This window comes from Nymphalis io, chromosome 26 (genome assembly GCF_905147045.1).
Source record: "Nymphalis io chromosome 26, ilAglIoxx1.1, whole genome shotgun sequence".
NCBI classification, from domain to species: domain Eukaryota; kingdom Metazoa; phylum Arthropoda; class Insecta; order Lepidoptera; family Nymphalidae; genus Nymphalis; species Nymphalis io.
In genome coordinates this window covers 854,165-877,713 of record NC_065913.1, presented here as the reverse complement: position 1 = coordinate 877,713, position 23,549 = coordinate 854,165, and the positions used below count along the sequence as shown (strand labels likewise).

Below are 23,549 nucleotides of genomic sequence, written 5' to 3'. Positions count from 1 at the left end.
TTGGCAGTAGAATATCTGATGAGTGGGTGATACCTACCCAGACGAGCTTGCATAAAAACCTACCACGAGTAAAAACATTAGTACTAAGTAAAGCTATTCTGTTTTAAGTCCTCAAAAATCAATTGAAGTTTCATGGACTGTTAGATTCAATACATTTCAATATTTCAGTCACAATCGTCTGGTCAATAAATACTGGACAGATACTGCAGTATAAATAAGAATACTTAGACTAAGTAATCCCACGAAATGGACGGCTGGCTTCGTTTATCGCATCGTTCCATCAAACTTGATGCATTTATATCTGTACGAGTTATTTTACCGCGTTAACAGTTCTGTTTGAAATCAGACAATAATAATATAATATAGAAGTTATTTTATTGGTGATTAGTTTTTAAAATTAGTTCGCATGCGGCTTTGCTCGCATGATGGGTGGAGTAGCAATTATTAAGTATAAAAAAGAAGCAAATGTTCTTCCATAGGGTTGGGTTTGATTCTTACTAAATTTCATCCATATCGGTTCTGTTGTTTAGCCATGCAAGCGTAACAGATAGACAGACAGAGTAACCTTCACATTCAGAATATTAGTATATATAAGACTTGCCATTCATCAGGTTATTCTAACACAAAACTTTAACTCAACACAGCAATACTTTGTATTGTTGTGTCCCTGTTTGAAGGCTACATGAGCATGTGTTATATCATATATATATTATGTGTTATATTATATATGGTATATATTCCTTGTGCCTGTGGTACAAGGAATATAACATCTGTCACAAAGTTGTTGGCGCATTGTCAATTGTAAGGGTTTGTATATATTTCAGCATTGCCAATATCTTTGCGAAGGGGACTACTTACCATATTGTGGCCCATTTGCCACCTAGTATATAAAAAAAAGTCATTTCTGTTTTCCATCTCTCACGTATGTCACTGTCATATATGCGTCATGGACGCGTTATTTTTTATCAGATTTGATTCTGACTATATTGATTGAAATGGTTATACATATTATAAAATAAAGCGTATGACCTCCAGAACAAAAACATGGCATGAGATAAAAAAAAATTCAGTGTATCGTCGCTATTATATTGTCTAAAAATTATAATTCGAAATTTAAAAACATATATTATTAAAGTATTTAATAAAGCATATACCTTTATATTAAAAGATTATGAAGTCCTCTAACTTTTAATATAGCGTTTGAAATTCAAGCGAAAAATATAAAATTAAATTTCGTTTCATATATTCTCATCTTTTAATATGTCGAAATTTTAAAATTTACAAATGAAATCTCTGACAAAAATATCTCATTACGTCACACGTAACCCCGTGACAAAGCGGTTGTTTACGTTTTTGTATGTTTGTTTGCTTAACCCTAATTAGTATGGACGTAGCATTGCCTACGTCAATTTGGAACCGTTTGTCCACAACACCTGGTGTTATTTGACCTGTTTTCCTTTAACTTTCATAACAGGAAATATATACTGTTTTGTTTTAAAATAATAAATAAAAAATTTAAATATTATGTCTTCATAAGGAAAATTAAAATTAAAATCCTGTTCCGATTTTAAGGATGAGTGAGCTTTGCCGATGATGATTAATTTCTTACGGCGTAATGTTTATGGGTAGTAACGAACACATACCATTAAATTGCCCATTTGCACATCTACCTATTTATTTTATATAAAAAATAATAATTTCATACGTTCAATATGCTTGTGACAGATTGACACTTTACTATTTCGACAATTATTTCTTTAGTCACAATAACACTGTCAAATGCTAACTGCTTTTAATGAATAAGTATATATGTGGGCTATAGGAATATATTTATATAATAAATTAGTAGTAGGGCTCATCTGGGTAGGTAGGTTCACCACATATTTAACCGCCAAGCAGCAATACTTTATACTGTTGCGGTCCGCTTTGAAGCGCGAGTAAGTCAACATAAATACAGTCAAAAGAGACATAACATCTTCGTTCCCAAGGTTGGTGGTGCATTGACGATGTAGGGAATGGTTCATATTTCTTTCAACACCAATGTCTATGGGCGATGATGACCATTTATCATCAGGTGGCTCATCTATCCTATCTAGGCATTCTCATTTTTTTCCATCTCTTTAAAATTTCAATGTTTCGTCCTATTTTAAAAACACCACTATTAGACTTAAGAAAAAATAAATCTTACAAATTGCTTCTCACAATACATGATTATATTGGAACATGATTTTCATCTTTCACTGAATCGTATAACGTTACTGAAAAGGTATCGAGTCAGAGAGCAAGTGAAATTTAAAACTTTATATAGAATTTAACATCCAGTATATTATTAAAATGTACTTTGTACAAATATATTGTTACAATAATAATCTTAAAACAAAATTATTTCATATTAACTTAAGAATTATTTACATTAAAGCCAATAACAAAAATCCGATCATTCTGGGCAAAAATTATCCTGTCACCATAAAGACGAAGAATTATATTTTATTAAATAAAGTTATTACACTTTTTCATAAATTATTTACAATGTATTGTTAGAAATATCTACCGAAGAGGCGTAGCCTAGAGGCTCGACTTGATCACCTGGCCCTGCCGAGCTCATCGGCTGGCCAGGCTGGCTTTAGACACTTCTGCTTGGACCCTCGGTTGTGGCTGATATCTCATAAATAATATTTCAGTTGCTCAGTTTTTATTCTTTTGTTCTATTTTTGTGTCTTAATTGTACGTGTCGATATACGTTTACTTTTATAGTTGTTTTGATTTTATCTCTTTAAAAACCCTATTTCCATCCTGATTCCTAAAAGTATCATGTATTTAAAATGAAGCTTAACTAGGAACCAAAAGTTGCATAGTTATTCTCACAACGTGCAAGAATAATTGATGTCTTCATTGACAGATAGGAAATGACGGTCATATGGAACGTGAGAACTGGCGAGGAATGAAGATGGGTTTATTCGATAGATTTTTACGCTGAAGGATTTCAACTTAGAATATATATTTTTACTATTTGATATTTATGTGTTTTCTTTTATATTTGTGGTAAAATGTATTTTGTGTACATTTTACCAAAAAGTTAACTAATTTTAAATGAAATTAAATAAATTATACTTTATTTCCCCCTCGTGAGGGGGTCGATTTGTCATTTTATAAGATTTATTGAATTAAAGCCTACCATCGGCTTGGAATGTAGATTCAACCGTTAAGAACCGGCAAGAAACTCAGTAATTACTCTTTATAATACAATTAAAATATTAGTCATCCTGCATGGCAATCAAAGAAAATAGCTCCGCACATTTTATCATTTGTGTAATTCCAATGTAAAAATATATATGTAAATAAAAATAATATAAATATAAATAATAATGATGCCGAGATGGTCCAGGATGGTAAGAAGGCATGAATCTTAATTAATGATCGTGGGTTCAAACCCGGGCAAGCATCAATGAATTTGCATGTGCTTTATTTGTGATTATAATTCATCTCGTGCTTGACGTTGAAGAAAAACATCGTGAGGAAACCTGCATGTGTCTTATTTCACTGAAATTCTGCTACATATGTTTTCTACCAACCCGCATTGGAGCAGCGTGGTGGAATAAGCTCCAAACCTTCTCTTCAAAAAGGGAAAGGAGGCCTAAGCCCAGCAGTGAGACATTCACAGGCTCTTACAGTTACAGTTAACAATCTATTATCTTAGTCAAAGTTTCCTTAATATATGATTTAAATATATTAATTAGCGAAGCTGAAAGTATTTGAGGAATTTTATTATAGTAACGAATACCTCGCCCAAGGAAGGATAAATTGACTTTGCGGAGACGGAAACTTAGTGTCACAAGTTTCTCTTTACTTCTCGTGTTTATACAATGTTTGTCATTGTTTCCATCGAAATAATATTACCAACCTCACTTAAAATATTCTGAAGGGAGTAACGAGCTCTGAGACTGTATATAGCCCTTATAGTTCTTCCAAATAGTTCTGCTAAAAAAATCTGCTGCGCTTTCCAAAGATGATATAATATCATTCATCTGGGAATGGTGTCACTATTTCTTATAGATTAACATTTACTTAAGTTGTATGATGATAAAAATAATTTGATAATCGTGTTATTATAATTGGTCCATAGCTTAGAAGACTGTAGTAAGAAAATGAATTTCGAATGTAATCAGTATTCCATTACGAAATAATAAATAAACAAGTTTTAGAATTTCTTCTTATACAGACGGAATTTCAGCAAAAAACAAATCTTTTCCAGAATTGATGGAAATCTCAGAGGTGTATCCCAGAGGATGTCAGTCTGCGGACTTTGGTAAAGAGTCTTGTGATAATATCCTAATGGCTGAATTTTGGCTAGGTTAGGCAGTTTCAAAGAAGCCATCTGCTATAAAGGTAGATTTAAAAAGAAGATGGTCGATTCAAATCAAATATGAATTACTATTCATTACATGGCATTCCATAGTGCCTTTCTTTCTTTTTAAGAGGAAATAAGCACTCTGTCCAGCGGAACATTAACATTACTTACAATATTTGTAATTGAATATTGTTAATTCATCACGCATGAAAATTTTTACAGGTGAACTTTGTGCAAGCTTGTCTGAGTAGGAACGTGTGGCACAGCCGAGTGTTCTCAATACAATGATTTTGAACCCCGCTCTCCTGCCTCACGGTAACTCATGTTAAGCGTCTTATGTTAGCCAGTGTCGCCATAAGTCATACAGAAGTCAAAACTAACACATTAGATATACTAATTATTATTATTTATTTTTAACATATATACTGGTAGGGCTTTGTGCAAGCTCGTCTGGGTAGGTACCACGCACTCATCAGATATTCTACAGCAAAGCAGCAGTACTTGGTATTGTAGTGTCCCGGTTTCAAGAGTGAGTGAGCCAGTGTAATTACAAGCACAAGGGACATAACATCTTAGTTCCCAAGGTTAGCGCATTAAGCGATGGTTAACGTCTCTTACAATGCCAAAATCTATGGGCGTTGGTGACCACTTACCATCAGGTGACCCATATGCTCGTCCGCCTACCTATTGTATAAAAAATATATGAATTATACAAAGTAACTGTTACAATACAACGCTGAAAAATCATTACTCTTATAAAGCCCTATTTCCTCCACTATCCAAGTATCCCTATTAAAATACAAAGGAAAGTAACAAAACAAGATCCATCCTTCACGTCATTTCCGGAAACGAGCAGCAGAAATATGATACAGATGCCATTTTGAAAATATAAATAATATTTTTATGTCCATTTACTCGTCGGAGTTCGTATGATTCATATTTTTGTGCGATTTAATGGTTTATACTTTTTTATAAAAATGCAATATATTTAATAAACAAACGCAAATATATGAAATATAATGGAAGTTCTAAATATTTGAGAAACGATAAAATGTTTAATATCGAATAATGATAACATGCAATGTATAATTATTTTTTTGATCTATAATCCATCTGCATGTGTCAGATGAAAATTTGTCCCAGGAGTATCCGCAAATTCGCATTGAAGCAGCTTAGTGTAACAAACTTTAATGCTCCTCAATAGAGAGGAAACCTTAGCCCAATAGTGGGCCATATACAGACTGTAGTTTTACATTTTTAGAGGATATAGGAGACAGAATTGTTAATTACTGTTCTATTAAACGCTTTTTAACACAGACAGCGCTATCGGTAATAAAAATGCCTTCACTAGATCTATTGATAGGACATTTTTTTGTTGTAGGTTTTTCTGAGCTAAAGCATCTATTTTGATAAAAATGCAATAAAAACTTTCTCCTTTCAAGTTCTATTAATGATTTTTTTTGGATATACTAATCAAGCACATGTCTGTAGATATATTATTTTTTTAAATATTAAGTTTAAATATATCTTAGCTAATAACTAATAATAAAATGAAGTTAATCAAATGTAACAAGCAACGATGCCATGTCTTACAAGACCAGTGCGATGAATGTCATATTTTAAATCATGAGCTTTAAGCTGCCAACGTTGTCTAGAACCGTCACTCAAAGTGAAAATCTTAAACTAAATTCAACACATATTTAATTCAAACCCTGTCAAAATAAATAATACCAAGAAGAGAAAATTGCTTTAATATTAAAATTAAATAGTCTCTCTAGCATATAGCGAGGCTTGGTGAATTTAAAATGCAAAGATGACTACATATATTAAGGTGCAAACTTTGCGAAGTTAACATTTTTCACTGAACTCCAAACAACTCGTATTAATCACGTCTCGCCGTATATTGAAGGGGATTCCTGATATTTCATTCGTAGTGTCAGCAAAAAAAATAAATTATTTTGCTATTTTTATAATATATTAGTTAGGCGTGAGTGCAATTTTCGAACACGCTTTAAATATATTTTTTCTACTTTAAGAATTATTTGTAATTAAGCAGATTATCTATGAAGACTCAAGCCCATTTTTAAAGATTTATTCATACTCAATAAAAGTTAAATTTGTATTTTATACTATTTTTCGGAAATTGTAATACGAAAATTAACGATTCAACGTTTTAATTAGACGAATTAATAAAACTTATTATACGGACAAAGTTACTCAAAAATGAAAACAAAATGAACATCGGCATCGTTAAATCATTTTTGTTTCCAACTGTACTCAAACAAAATCATTAACATCCATAATACGCTGACTGTACATAACCAGCAAATTATAACTTTCACTCGCAACACGGAAACTTCCGCGGGGGTCAAATTTACACTCTCGTTTCAAACGAGAAACGCCTACGGTCTGTAGCTGTGGAATTTGAAAGGGTTAAGCTTGTACGTTCAGACATCTTGTGTTGCTGTTCAGAATTTTATGGACAACAGGACAGATTGTCAAGAATCTTCAATAGGATCCAATTTGTGAATAGAATACGTGTTATTTTAAATAATAACTGAGAGTGACTTGAGTATGTAATATATCTTGATAAATTCTTTAGACATTTTTATGTATATTTGTATTGAAATGTCAGGACATATGGTCTAAAATTGTATCTATTCAAAAAACTTAATTTATCAAAATAATATATTTAGTAGAAAAGGTGTACTTAATATCCAAAGGCGTCCTCTACCAGTCAAACTTTAGGCTAATCAGAACTACACGAAGGTACAACGAGAAGGTCTTTAAAAATTAAAATCCCTACAAATTTAAAAATAAAATCCCTCCAATGACTAAATCTAATAACATGTCAACAATTCACTTAAACAGTTCCTGGTCTAATATTACCTGACCAAGAAACAAGATCATTAAACCAAGTTAAAACTACATTCAGCTAACTCGACTGAAAACTTTTGATATAACCAGCCAAGGAAAGATCAGCTAATTTGTTTGAAATTCAGCCAACATCTGAAGTAAATGTTGTACTGCTGTTGTGGCTAACTTCGTTATGGATGCGATGAGTATTTATTTATTTACCTTGCGATCGTCCAATGTAAAGATTGATTTGTGAATTTTCTTCGATTTTTGAAATAATGGTACCAAATTTAATGAGTAATCTTTGCTAAATGATACATTTTTACTGTATATCATAATAACATTATAAAGCTGAAAAGATAATTTGTTTTTATTTTATATTAGAAATATATTGTCAAATGATTTGATTTTTTTTATGAATAAATCAATTCGAAATTCGAAAATTACATTAATTAAAAATAGCTGTTTATGATGAATCGTTAATATACCTTTTTACTTATTAAGCGGAGCGTAATGCTGGTGTCATTTTAATTTTTCATTATAATAATCATCACTCAATCTTTGTTTTCTTAATCTTGTAATCTGAATCTGAGAAAATTCGACATATCCAGATAAGTTCAGGCACTGGACGATTGACTTTACTTTCCTTTTTAAAACAAGAGAGCAAACTCAATACGTACAAACCCCGAGATTCTTTTATGTATTTCTTGGCATAAGAACACAATATTTTTTTATTGGCCCTTGACCTTTGGGTCAGTGACCTTATAATCTAGCCAGTAGACCAACGAGATGCTAAAATATTTCCTGTACTTTTACTGATATTTCATCATGAAGACAATAATGTTATCCAATTATAAAAACTTCATATAATAACTAAAAACTTATAACTAGCTCCCATAAAGAATATGTACTCAAAAATGCTAACAAGATGTTATCTTCTTCAGCCAGATTAAAAATGGGATGCAAAGTTGAAATTAGCGTATCATATTACCTCGGAATTAAAAGTTTGCAGCGCTCGTTAAACAAAACTTGGATCGCAATTTTTACCCCTTATTATTATGAGCGGTAGAACGCGTTGACATTTTTTGTATGATATTTTATAAAATAGAACGTGTTTTTAACCGGCATGGAAAAAAGGAGGTTCTTAATTTGTTTTTTTTTTCAGCGAATTCGTAGACAAATATCCTTTTTATTTGAAATAACAGAATAAAAATTGTATAAATTTAGTCAAACTCTGATGATGTTCCAAAGAAAATCATTGAACACAAAAATGTGTAAAAAAACACCGATATTTTTATTATAGTAACGGAAGGCGGACGAGCATATGGGCCACCTGATGGTAAGTGGTCACCAACGCCCTAAGACATTGGCATTGTAAGAAATGTTAACCATCGCTTACATCACCAATGCGCCACCAAACTTGGGACCTAAGATGTTATGTCCCTTGTGCCTGTAATTACACTGGCTCACTCACCCTTCAAACCGGAACACAACAATACCAAGTACTGCTGTTTTGCGGTAGAATATCTGATGAGTGGGTGGTACCTACCCAGACGAGCTTGTATAAAGCTCTACGACCAGTGTATAAATATGTATATATATTTATCATACACTGCCAAAGCGACTTATATAATTGCTAATAACATTATTTTAACAAATTCAAAAAGACTAATCTTTTCACTGTTCTGAATTTAAAAACACAATCTTTTCTAGTTTGTCACCAAACATTTTTGTAACATGTATAATGTAACAATCAAGTACGGCTTTACGTAAATAAAATCATAAAGAATAACTAAGATCACAATTCCCCTACCGAAAACATCAAAACTTTATTCATTCAACCTACTAAACACAAATCCACCGCCTTGTTAACGCCTAAACTGCCATAACATGGAAATGATGACGTAAATAATGACGTCAGCGCCGACATAACAGCTCCGACGATGGTAATTCGGGTCGCTTCAATTTCACATGTGAGAAAAAATGTGGAGAAATTACGAGTTTAGTTTGATGTTTTTTCTCTTATAATAGTGTGTGTTATTTATTTGGTTATACGTACTGTATATTTGTAGTGATAATTCTTTAGGTAGCTTCTTTTAATATTAGTTTAGAAAACTGACAATTTGTATAAAGAAATAATAACGTTAGATTTAGCATACTGTATAGATGGTGATTTACTGGTGGTAGGGCTTTGTGCAAGCTCGTCTGGGTAGGTACCACCCACTCATCAGATATTCTACCGCAAAACAGCAATACTTGATATTGTTGTGTTCCGGTTTGAAGGGTGAGTGAGCCAGTGTAATTGCAGGCACAAGGGACATAAAATCTTAGTTACCAAGGTTGGTGGCGCATTGGATATGTAAGCGATGGTTGACATTTCTTACAATGCCAATGTCTAAGAGCGTTGGTGACCACTTACCATCAGGTGGCCCATATGCTCGTCCGCCTTCCTATTCTATAAAAAAAAATGATATTATGTAATTATGCAACTTACAAATAACAAAACAGTTTCAGTAATCATATGATCACCATAAATAAAAATCTATATGCTAAAGAATCTAATATTATACACAGACACAAATACATCATATATGGCTATTTAGCTCTTATTGAAAAATTCACATCAAAGTTTTCTTTAAATAGCAGTATGGCTTATTAATATTATAATAATAACAAAACATGGAGTTTTTGCTTGTTGATCTTAAATAAAATGTTATTTTATATACTTGATTATATATTTCAAGCAGGAATATATTATGTCAGTTACCAAATCTTTTAAATATTAAAATAATCGACAGTGATTGATCTAATCTATTAACATGACGATACAAACGTGTTTATAAATAATAAGAATTCATGAAATTAGCTATGACCTACGTACATACATTGAAATTATTTCATACACATTTTCTTCTTACACTTGAAACGTCGACTATAACTCCGTTCCCCGAAAGAAAAGATTGCAAAGATATGTAACGTAAAAAATGTCTGTCGCAAAAACGTTTGTCAAATTACGAAGAACCCACTATTAATAATGATGCCAGCGTTGAAAATATGTCCGTCTCCTGCATTTAATGTGACACTAACGTTATTAATCAGCCGTGTAATTCTAAAAGCCCGTCTAAAAGCTCTACTATAACTTTTGCTTATGTAAAATTCATTTGCGCGTAAACGTGTAAAGATAACGATATTTTTTAAACTTTACTACTTATTTGAACAAACGAGTTTTGTTTTTAATCGATTTTGTCTTTTTTTAACGAACTAGTACATTGTTTCGCGTTTTCAATGATATTTAATATTTTTATTTTAAATTTAACTATTTAAATATTATATGGCTATCTTTTTGATTATATTATTTAGTTGTAAGACGTCATTAAAAGATGTCCCTTTCAGTTTCATCTAGCAAAATGGCAGCCTCGTCGGTTCAGTAGTAGTTTATACGGCCGAACCCAAGCTCCTGGGTTCAAATACTTAGTCAGACCGGTAAAGTACTATTAAGTACTTTTAATCTCATACATCAAAAAACACTTTTGAACACAAATTTATTTTATACTGTTCTTCCAAGCGATAAAAAGGAATTTTTGGAAATTAGTAAAATTTATATATGATTATATACTTTATGAAGTCGTGACTCAGCTAGTTTAATATTATCGTAACATAATAACTGTACCGAGCAAGATATGTAATAGCAGAAGCCATAAAGCGCTTGATAAAAATATCGATATTAGAGACATTCAAAACTATACATGCGTGTGCTGGCGACGACGTCTCGACCTGTACTGACTTATATTGCAACACTCAAAGGTATTCAATTGTAACATTTTTCATTACGTTCAAATATGAGTCAGTTCCAGAAGATATAGATATAATACATACACATGTTAAATAGCTTCTCTGGTGTGACTCTTATGTATTTTACTGATTATAATAAAATAATAATTTTTACATAAAAAGTGGTAGTATTTCATGTCGATTTATTCACCACGAAGCTATCAGTTAGTCGTAAACCACCATATACTATCATGAGGCAATCCTTATGAGAAATCGTCCTCTCAGCAACGAAGGTGATTTGTCGACATTTTTTGTCTCTCACCCCACACAATTCCGACATAAATTATTGGGAATTGCCTGCGATATGTCTGTTGAAATGTGATTCAGTTTGATATTTTAGCTTTTTCTCGGTTTCTAAGCTTTGATAATATTCAAGTTATTGTCCTCGAAATCACGAACTTTGTCTGGACTATCTATTACTTATAGTAAAAGAGTAAATTAACAGCCTGTATGTGTCCCATGGCTATTAATGGCGATAAGGCCTTCTCTCTATTTGAGAAGGTTTTGAGATTATTTCACAACGCTGCTTGAATACACATGTGAAAGATTTTCATCCGATAAAAACAAACTTCCTCGTGATGTTTTCACCATCGAGCACGAAATGATTTAAAAAGTAAAATTGATAATGAAAAATTAGTGGTGCTTGCCTGGGATTGAATCCGCAATCATCAGTTCACTAATGTATTCTAATAACTGGAACATATCGGCTTTGATATAAACGTTATACGTAACGTAAGTATAAAATTAGCATGGCCCCTGCGCAAGGATGACACGCAAAATCGTGAAGCGTTCCACATTTTTTAAGTCCACGCGAGCTGGTTCTCGATGTCACCGCCTAACTGTGACATCAATTCCATCGCGAACAAAGAAATTTGGCAACTCCTTTCTTTGTCGCACTTCCAAAAAATGGAATTCCTTACCAGCTCACGTGTTCCCCTCCTCGTACAACCCGGGTTCCTTCAAACGAGGCGTGAAGAGGCATCTTGCGGGCCGGCAAGGTGAAGGCGGCTAGTGCAGAACGTTTTTCCCGTCTGTACTGGCCGTCGTCGCGTTTGGACTCTACTACCACTTACCATCAGGTGGAGTAGAGTCATTTGCCCTCCCGGCGGATATAAAAAAAAAAAAAATCTAGTTTCCATTGTAAAAAATCACATCATTACTGTTGTATATGCCACGTATAAATGCTTATTCGCCTTCAAAACCTGGCTTATAATAAACGTCTTTCGTATCCAGCGCAATTAATTTTAATTGTCCCAGTTCTCAGATCATTAATGACTTAAGGAACTCGATATATTATAGTATATCCTTATTTATATAACTACCTCATTGGTCTAGTGACTAATAAGGCCGCAGATCCCGTGGTCTTGGGTTCGAATCCCAGGCCAGGCCCCTTAAAATTTATTTGGTTTTTCGGTCGAAGATTCTCAGTAGCAGCCCGGAATTTGGAAGTTGGAAGTGTCACTCCCGTGCCTCGGAAAGCACGCAAAGCCGTTAGTCTTGCCTCAGAACTCTTTCCGGTTGTGTTGGGTTGCCGTCCCATTGCCTTTTAAAAAGGAGAGAACAGAAAGTGCATCCATTTTTGCACAAACTGACAATACAATACGAATTGGCGGATACACTTTTCATAGCTTTTCATCCAACACATGAGAGTTTCCTATCGGTGTTTTCCTCTACCTCGCGACATGAATTATAAAAACAAATTAAGCACATGAAAGTTAAGCAAATGAAAACATCAGTTGCATGCCTGTATTCAAACCTACAATCTTTGGTTAAGATTCATGTGATGTAACCTCTAGGCCTAAATATAATACAGACAAAGCGAATGCTAAAATTAATGATAAGACAATATTTGGCCGTAGACGTTTTGAAGATAAACTATCTTATAAGGCAAATAGAATCTATGGAACAAAATAATAGCATTCCACGTACATATGCTTAAGCCATCTCTAACGTTTTCAAAACTATTACTTAATGGCAAAAGTTTACTAAAACAGATATTATCCAAATAGTAGATAATCAATATCATCTAATAGATTCTACTGAAGAGTTCCCTAATGTTTCCACAACATTAATTCAATATGCAAATAACTCGGTGTGCGAGGTATGTTCGGAGTTGCTCAAGTCAGCTCGCTTATGTTAGGCATTTGACAAAACTTCGCCTTGTTGTTTGTGTATGTGTAACAACATCAATGATTAGATAAACTTCTAAATTGAATTAATATCGTGAAGGAAGTCTGTAATGATCTATGTTAACATGTGACTGATGAGGAAGTTTTAACAAAGGGTTTATACACTCGTATATATACATATGTAGATATGTAAAACTATTGTCTGTACTCACACTTTGATACAGAAAAAGGTTATAGTGAAATGGATCACTCAGCTGAAGTTAGGGTAACGACCTAAACACTGATTTTCAAGTGACTTTACGACGACGTTATTGTATCTCAAGCGTTTTTTTTTACTTTTTCGATGGCGTTGTCTTCCGATTTTCTATATTTATTCTATTATTATAATATTTTGAATTGTGCGCGTAATCGATAATTATAATGTGATAAAATTTCAAGACATCATGAAAAATATAATAAATATAAAAAATAAACACAAAAATAAAAAAGTAAATACGTATACAACAGTAATGATATTGTTTCTATAAAACAATATCAATTGAAACAATATCATTTTTTTTTTTATAGAATAGGAAGGTGGACGAGCATATGGGCCACCTGATGGTAAGTGGTTACCAAACGCCCTTAGACATTGGCATTCTAAGAAATGTCAACCATCGCTTATAGACAATGCGCCACCAACCTTGGGAACTAAGATTTTATGTCCCTTGTGCCTGTAATTACACTGGCTCACTCACCCTTCAAACCGGAACACAACAATATCAAGTATTGCTGTTTTGCGGTAGAATATCTGATGAGTGGGTGGTACCTACCCAGACGAGCTTGCACAAAGCCCTACCACCAGTGGAACCACCACCATTAATGTTGTATACGTATTTACTTTTTTATTATTATATATATATATATATATATATATATATATATATATATAATACAAGGGAGAGAATAGAAATATATATGTATTGTTGAGCTCATGAGAAGCTAGAAGCTAATAGAAGGGTATTACGTGCTTTAAAAGAAGTAATTGTAATTTTACAAAATTCAAATCGCCCACTGGTGCCTAACAGCAACAAAACGCCAGTGTACTGCAAGTTACATAACATAATACCGGAGATTATTCTCTAGTATTATGTTATAAGTACTTAAATTGCTCGAAGTCACAATTCTTATAAACACTATCCTAGCAATAACGAGTTTAACTATTTATTTTCAGTTATTCTTATAACTTATTACTTTGCTGTTCGACTAAAAAAATAAACGCTTTTTTATTAAACTATTTTGATACAACACCTAAAAACTTTCGAAAAATTTTCGTCGTTTTTATTTTCAACTTAAGTTAAATATTTACATCACCTTTTTTAATTATAAATCCAAATTATAGAAGATAATGTAGAGTTATTTTAGATCGCTAAAACTAATATAGATTTTAATTGAATAGTTACAGGTTCCGTACATAATCCTTTGCGCTTTGTTAGGTAGATTAATTTCGAAACTAAAACGATATTCCGTTATAAGTGACACTTCAGTTAGGTTTAATAAATGGAAGGTGAGTTCTGTGGACATTTATTTACGAATTTGACATGAACAACTTCAACTATCAAGAATGGTTAGGTATGTTTATTTTTGATTTGATTATTGATATGAAGGGGGTAATATTTTCGAAATATTTTTTCTCCGTGCAGACAATCCATTGGATGAATTTTGAGTGTTGACGAGCGCACACTCACATATAATGTTATACATGCGTCGGAAGAAAATTTGATACGGCTGATTAATGGAATAAGTTTTAAATATTTCTCAATAACGGGGAAGAAGTTCTAGCCTTGTCTGCTTACCCATTGTCAGGACTTTCTGTGATTTGTTGTGATTGTGAACGATTAGTGAACCAGTGTAATTACATGCACAAGAGATGTAAATTCTTAGTTTCTATGACAGCCGCTTTTTGCTCATCTGCTTTAATATAAAATAAGCAAAAAAAACACCTTTTTATTTTAATGTTTTCTTTATTTATTGGAATAGTAATTAAGTACTGTGTTATGTCATTATAGGAAACTACAAAGTATTTGTAATTTACAGTTAAATAGCTGGTGAACACAAGAGGCCTGTCCAGACGAGTCTGTCCACGAACTATAAATATCCCTAAATAATGAATAAATAATAAAAAAACCCAGAATAGTACTTAGCAATTGTTCCGTATATACTTTTTGCTCCTGAAATAGATAAAATGAGTGGAGGCAAAAAGGTTTTGCAAATACGTCTGAAAATGTCACCTGGAAGTTGGATGTGTTTCAACGCGAAACGAATAACGATGATAACTTCTGTCTCGTCTATAATTGGCTTGAATTTAAATTTTTTCTGTAAATGGAAATGTCTAGATTGTTCTGGCAGGTGACTGTAGTTTAGGAAAAAATATTTTTCGTATCTATTCTCATATTTTAATTTTTTTGATACAGGAACCTTTTTAGAATACTGAATTTTTCTCATGAATGCATAGAGTTAATATGCTATACGAATTTCACACAATGAATGAAAATACGAGCACTGTTGAGCCTTTATAGCTACTGATAAAACCCTCTTGTTTGATGAATCCATAATTTTATTAATAAATTACTTGAAGCCTATAAGCTACCGCAATTATAAGTGTTATATAATCAGTAATTTTCAGCATTCAAAATGTCCAATATTTTTATCGCACTGCTTGCATCATGAGTAACTATCGCGACCCATTATCTGTGTAATGAACTGACGTTATCATCATTTTTGGACGGTCTCGGTAATTTAAATTTCACAGCATATTATTATATAAATTATATTTTCATTGGAAAATGTTATAAAATATTTTCCAATGTAAATTTTATATTTAAATATTATCTGTGATTGGTATGACTTCCGATTACTAAGATAAATAAATTTATTTGCACTATTGATGACGTTTGTCTTGAAGATATTATTATAATTTTCTGGTAATTTTATTTTATTTATTTTAAGAGAAGCATTAACAGAACAATATATTTTGATTTTCAGAAAAATAATCATTTGTAGATTCATTATCGTTGGACGTGTAACGCTAATTATTATATATCTGTATAAATTTTTCTTTCTTGGTTGTGCTGAAAGAATTCTTTTTTTTTGCTTTTTTTTATAGAATAGGAAGGCGGACGAGCACATGGGCCACCTGATGGTAAGTGGTCACCAAATGCCCTTAGACATTGGCATTGTAAGAAATGTTAACCATCGTTTACATCACCTTGGGAGCTAAGATGTTATGTCCCTTGTGCCCGTAATTACACTGGCTCATTCACCCTTCAAACCGGAACACAACAATAACAAGTACAGCTGTTTTGCGGTAGAATATCTGATGAGTGGGTGGTAGCTACCCAGACGAGCTTGCACAAAGCCCTACCACCAGTAGAAGTGCTTTTAGTGATAAACATTATTTATGTTTAAAATAGTGTTAAATAAATAATTAAATACAAATAATTCCACTTACATATAGACACAGCATTCATAAATAGTCGTACAGTAGTAACGCAATAAAATCTATCAGATTATTTTTCTATCGTCGACGATATAAAATCTCCATAAAACTGTCGTGTGAAATGACTTTGTGCATGACTATCTGGAGGTAGCACTCACCAGCTTAATCCAGTGTCCTGTGTTTTGAATGTGAGTATGTATTATGCACAAGGTATGATCTGTCAAAGCAAAGTAGTTTGATTATGTCAATATTATATGAATATATATGAGTGAAGGATACTTATTATTAGAAAGCCCGTTTGCCAAGTCCAAAATAAACCAAGACATTTTTTTTTTATAGAATCGGAAGGTGGACGAGCATATGGGCCACCTGATGGTTAGTGGTCACCAAACACCCTTAGACATTGGCATTGTAAGAAATGTCAACCATCGCTTATAGCCAATGCTCCACCAACCTCGGGAACTAAGATTTTATGTCCCTTGTGCCTGTAATTACACTGGCTCACTCACCCTTCAAACTGGAACACAACAATATCAAGTATTGCTGTTTTGCGGTAGAATATCTGATGAGTGGGTGGTACCTACCCAGACGAGCTTGCACAAAGCCCTACCACTAGTAATAACATAGTTGCTCTTATACGGTTTTATATTGATTCATTTCAGTAAATTGATCGGAAGTACAACCAGACCACAATATCTGATATACATAATATATTACATACATATTTATATCTTTATCCGTTAGTAAACATATTTTGTTTCACGAAATTCAAGCCTTAACGTTCATTTTTAAATATTCTCTGTGTGTGTTTGAAATCAAGGTGGCAGTGTAAAGCCAGCTTTACACGTCACTAAACAAAAGTCCAGTGAAACTGTTTTACTGGGAAGACGGAAGACACTTAGAACATGTTGCAGTTAACCTTATGTATGTTTCCAAATATTTGATGAAGAGAACGGGGTCACGTTTTTATGAACATTAAATACAGATAAGTCGTTTATTGAATTATAAGAGTAAGATATAAATTTATATATAAAATGCGTGCAGATGGTCTAGCCGCTAGAATATGTATATTTTAATCAAAACTTGTTGTATTTACTTGGTGGTAGGGCATTTTTTATCGGGCTAGGTACCACCTACTCATAATCAATTCTACCGCCAAATAGCAATACTTAGTATTGCTCCGTTTCGGTTTGAAGGGTGAATGTGCCAGTATAATTACTGGCACAAGGGACATAACATCTTAGTTCCCAAGATAGGTGGCGCATGTGCGATGTAAGGGTTGGGTAATATTTTTTACCGTGACAAAGTCTATGGGCGATGATGACCACTTACAATCAGACGAATTGTTGTCCATGAAGGGTATATTGACTTTGTGAAGAGGAAATCTTTGTATTTTACTGATTAAGCTTACTTTTACTTCTCGTTTTAACGCGAATATTGATGATCATATTAATAATATCTTTATTATCATCAATTCATCATAATTAGGTCTTTCATCGATGCTCAGCTTATTAAAAGTATATATAGTGCTGGAGTTATTTATTTTTGTATATATTTTACTTTAAAAACCACTAGCGATCGAGAACAATCTGTAATAAAGGCCTATTCATTCGTGTCGGATTAAAACGGCGTAATCCACGCGGTTACAGGATTACGTCTGAGCACACAACCAGCGTTGTTCCAGCTTATACACACAACAGCTATGAATATTATATATGTATATAAAACGAGAGGATGGAAGATTTATTTCGTAGTATCCATTATTTTATTCCTTTCAATTAATTACAATTTAAAAGTGTTGTCAATTGAAGAATTGTTGATCTTAAGAACTTTTTTGTAGAATATTTTTTTGCTGAGTCCAATAGAGAATAAATATATAAACGTAAGAAAGTTTGTCTTTAACATAATTTCTGAGTCATTGCTCAAAAGTCTTTTATAAGTTTTGACGAATATCGAAACAACTTTCTAAAGTAAGGAATTAAATAAAAAGAAACATTAAAACTACCAATCAAGAGAACCTGTCTGTGAGTGGGGGGATCGATACCCACTATCACTTACTAGGCAAAGAATATATTGATTTTGGGAATTTCTCCTTGAATAGTGAAAAATATCATAAATAAATAAAAAGTGTATTCATTTACTTTCAAGAGCAATAATTATATATAATATAATTTTGGCGTCGTCGTTGATCGTCGTTTTCAAAATTTATCGCATCAATTTGACGAAATTACTTCAAGCTTAAAATGAAGATTCCAATGAGGAGACTTGAGAGACTAACACACCGCCTCTGCGCACTTTACCTGTTCTAAATAGGAACTTCACTAAACCTTTACTTTATTAAGCAAATACCAGCTTATCTACTAATAACCATTTTCCCAAATAGGTATAAAGTTTTATTAATTAACTCTTCTTTTTGAAAATAAGGTTTAGGTTTTATAAGAAATTTGTATATTATGTAATAAATAATAAATTGTTTCGTTGATCTTTGTCACTATCAGCGACCATTTATTATTCATCAGACTGTCTACCCTCATAGGTAGACATTACCCTTCGTTAATTCGCTCCAACAATTTCTGACCTGAAATAACCTCCGGGAAATCATCCTCCCAACGCTTAATCGGTCTTTTCTATGTTTTATTTTAATTTCTAGGGGTACCCTATTCTGTTATTCTTTTAGTACATGGTCTGATGTTGTTCTTATCAATTACATGAGTACAGTAACTGCCTGTTAGTGTCCCACTACTGGGCTAAGGCCTCCTCTCCCTTTTGAGTTTGAGGTTTGGAGTTTATTTCACCACGCTGCTCCAATGCGGGTCAAGCACGAGATGAATTATAAACACAAATTAAGCACATGAAAATTCAGTCGTGCTTGCCCGGGTTTGAACCCACGATCATCGGTTAAGATTCACGCTTTCTAACCACTACGCCATCTCGACTCTATCGTGTGTCGTCATGAGTATAATATATAAATACAAACACAAATTATAATGATACAAATAAAAACATTACGACTAATTATTTTTTTAATGCTGCACTACTTTTAAAACTGTGAAAACTCAGTTCAGATCTCAGTCGTGAAATATTGAAAACCAACTTACAGCGATATGCTATTTTGATGCGCCAATGTCGCAAATAACTTCGGGGCATTTTTGATTGTTTTCAGCAGTTCGTTTTGAGTTTGTTTGTACAGAATAGCTCTACTATTCTATAAATCCTGTAAATATATTATATGTCACTGAAAATCTAATGGGATGTACCAAGAACAAATAAAGTTAAGTCTTTGAAGTCGTAATATAAAATAAATTACTAGAACACAATATAATTACGTTAAATGATTTTCTCCTCTGTCATTTAGATCTACTTTGCTTAATCGTTGATTTCACTTAACCCAAAGTAAAGTCAAAATAACACACTTAAATATTCTTAAAAGGTTACCTTCAAAAAATCAAAATTATTTTCAAAAGATTTTAGATGAAGTTAAAATTTAATTTTCCTTTGTAGTTACTGTTGCGTGAACTAAAATTGAATTTTCATGTTCCTTAGGTGGAACCAATCCTAATTTTACAATTTGAACTTTATCCTAAGGTGATAGCGTTTAATTTAAACTGTAATCTAAATCATCTTCATTGCAGTGTTGCATAAATCGATTAAGTGGTTCAACCTCGATTATACAATATAGATTAGTTTAGACTATGAAAACAGCCATTACTGTGATGAATATTGAATTAAAATGACCACTAAAAATTTCGTAATTCCGTAACAGCCTGTGAATGTCCCACTGCTGGGCTAAAGGCCTCCTCTCCTCTTTTTGAGGAGAAGGTTTGGAGCTTATTCCACCACGCTGCTCCAATGCGGGTTGGTGGAATACACATGTGGCAGAATTTCAGTGAAATTAGACACATGCAGGTTTCCTCACGATGTTTTCCTTCACCGTAAAGCACGAGATGAATTATAATCGCAAATTAAGCACATGAAAATTCAGTGGTGCTTGCCCGGGTTTGAACCCACGATCATCGGTTAGGATTCCCGCGTTCTTACCACTGGGCCATCTCGGCTCTACCACTAAAAATGCGGAAATAAATAAATTCCGAATCACATTTAATAACAGATCAGAGGCACTAATGGTTGGACTATTGTTATATGTGAGTTAGTCAATGTTACCAACAATTAACTGCTTGGCATAACCCTAATCTCCTTTTATGGAGAATATTTTTTGGAGCTTATTCCATCTGTCTCCTTCAGTGTGAGTACATGACCCATGTGGCAGAATTTCATCAGCGAGCATGAGATAAAATAATATATTAATAAAATATAAGCACATGAAAAAATTAGTGGTTTTTTACTACCGACCTTTAGTTAAGATACATGTTTTCTACCCAGTCGAGTATCTCGGCTCGTGGTATTACCAAAAATGTCAACTAAATATACTTATACTTTAGCAATATTAATAAATACTGGCTTTAGTTGTCCTGAATAAAGTCAAACGGTTGACCGGTATGTCCAAACGGCTATACCAAAAAAACATTTTTTTTTATATGCGCCGGGATGGCAAATGACTCTACTCCACCTGATGGTAAGTGGTAGTAGAGTCCAAACGCGACGACGGCCAGTACAGTCGTGAAGAATGTTCTGTACTAGCCGTCCCCGCCTTGCCGGCCCGCAAGATGCCTCTTCACGCCTCGTTTGAAGGAAACATAACAATTTATTGAACTGTTGATTTATTTTTTAACATAAATTAAAAAAAAAAAACATGTATCAAGACTACGGCAAAACTATTAGACTACATATCGTACAGTTTATAAAATTGAGCCGAACTGCTACGAATTACATTCGAACTTAAGATTCCTTAAGTACAAAAGAATCTCTCGTTTTTAATTTAACTGCATTAAGTTAAAAACGAGAGATTGTTTTGTATTATATAATACCTCAAGGAATTACTTTATTCTATTAAAATACCATTGTAAAAACTAGCGTAATTTACAAGATTAAAAAAAAACACAAAGTATTTAAAAAGCAACATAATGGTATCCATTACAATGCCGTAAGTCCAATTCGAACATAATTTCAAACTGTCAATTAGTTTGTAACGGCGTGTGGCGATCACGTTTTATCACGTGACATGAGCGTGGCGTAAGTCAACACGTCTGTCTGGTAACGACAGGTATCGACATGTTTCTCATCAGGTGAGTGAGGTTTGTTTAAATTAAATTTAAAATTATATTGTATTTTAATATTAAAACTAAGAACATCACAAGAATATCATTGTATTTATATGATCAATGTAGAACCACCTACAGACCCACTTAAAAGACCACCTTAGTAATTCATGGAAAGGATTGTTTGAATTTGTTTGTACGACCTTCGGTTTAACTAATGCTCCTGCAGAACTACGAAGATCAGTAGACAAACTTTTTGGTATAGAATTCGATTCTAATGTCTTTCTATATTTAGATGATTTAAAAGCAATTTCTAGTGATTTTAAAACTCATTTAAATCTTTTATGTAAAATGTATCATAAATTAAAAGATGCTGGTTTAACTATTAATTTGAAAAAAAATGTGAAATTTGTAAAGAGCGTTTACAAAAAGGAACAACATACAAAGATCAGATGAAACAAGATGGTTATAACAAGTGAATCCTGAACTAAGATTCCATCTCTCCTTAGAAAAACGCCTTATGCTTTATTACTAGCAATATTGTATGACATACTTTATGATAAAAATGCAACCCATGGCTATTGACAATTTTAAATCATGAATCGTTATTAATTAAGATTAACTTTCAAAGAAAATGTTTTATTACAAAGCAACATTGATGAAACATTTACAATCGCATTCACATTCATGAAACAAATAATCAATTCCAACGAATCGATATTTCTTTCCAATAAGGGTTTCATTTCAAGCTGTCAAGCCGTTGATCACGTCGTTTAGCGATCAGGATGTCACGCTCGGTGGTATAGTTAACATGTCACGGTGCCGTGCGAGCTCCAGCCGTCTATATAAGGGCGTTGTTAATCAAGCTAACCAGGATATTCTAATCACAATGTGATTGTATATAAACGTTTAACTGTCGCGTTTCCCTCTTGTTAAAGTGGTAGCACCAGCGTATAATTACTATGCAATATTAGCTAAGTTTTTTCAAAATTAACGTGAAATACATAGAATTACGTCATTACTCGAATTAATACTTCTGCTTGTATTTTATGTAAATTAATTACAGCCAGCAATGTAAAAGTATTTAAAGTAGTTATATAAAATAACAGGTGTTATATGTGTGTTTAGAAATATTCTAATAAATGTTTCGTTTATCTAGTGGCTATATAAGAAAGCTACAACTCTTGAGATCCTGAATTCAATCCCTCTTTCTGTTGAGGGAGAGAAGAGATAGTGCACTTGAGTTTGCACATTAATTTGTGTTCTCTCTTGACATGGGCCGTAATTATGCACATTCTAATATGTATCTATATTTTTCATTTGTTTTGAAAATCACCCCGTGCCAAAAGATAGACAAACGAATTTGCATTTTACACACTTTTTTATTTATATAGTATTGACAATAATCTAAAAATATTTTTCTTTTAACGAACGGATGTAATTGGTGGGGCTTCGTGCAAGCTCATATGATACCACAAGCCACTGGGTCTAACAGGTTAAAATTTTGCGCAGAAATTCATTAAGGAACACAAGTGACTAATAAGATAGGATTTTTCAAATTTCATACCCTACAGGCAGGCTAAAAAAAAAATAGCCGAGATGGCCTAGTGGTTAGAACGCGTGAATCTTAACCGATGATCGTGGGTTCAAACCCGGGCAAGCACCACTGAATTTTCATATGCTTAATTTGTGTTTATGATTCATCTCGTGCTTGACGGTAAAGGAAAACATCGTGAGGAAACCTGCATATG

At 33.0% G+C, this 23,549-nt stretch overlaps 1 protein-coding gene and 1 pseudogene across 4 annotated transcripts in view; one reads left to right on the top strand and one right to left on the bottom strand.

Annotated features, from left to right (window-relative positions):
- The window catches only part of LOC126778426 (hemicentin-1), a 448,643-nt gene that overhangs the window by 207,974 nt on the left and 217,120 nt on the right, over positions 1-23,549 (bottom strand). The window lies entirely within an intron of this gene.
- LOC126778649 (U6 spliceosomal RNA) lies at positions 11,736-11,836 on the top strand (annotated as a pseudogene).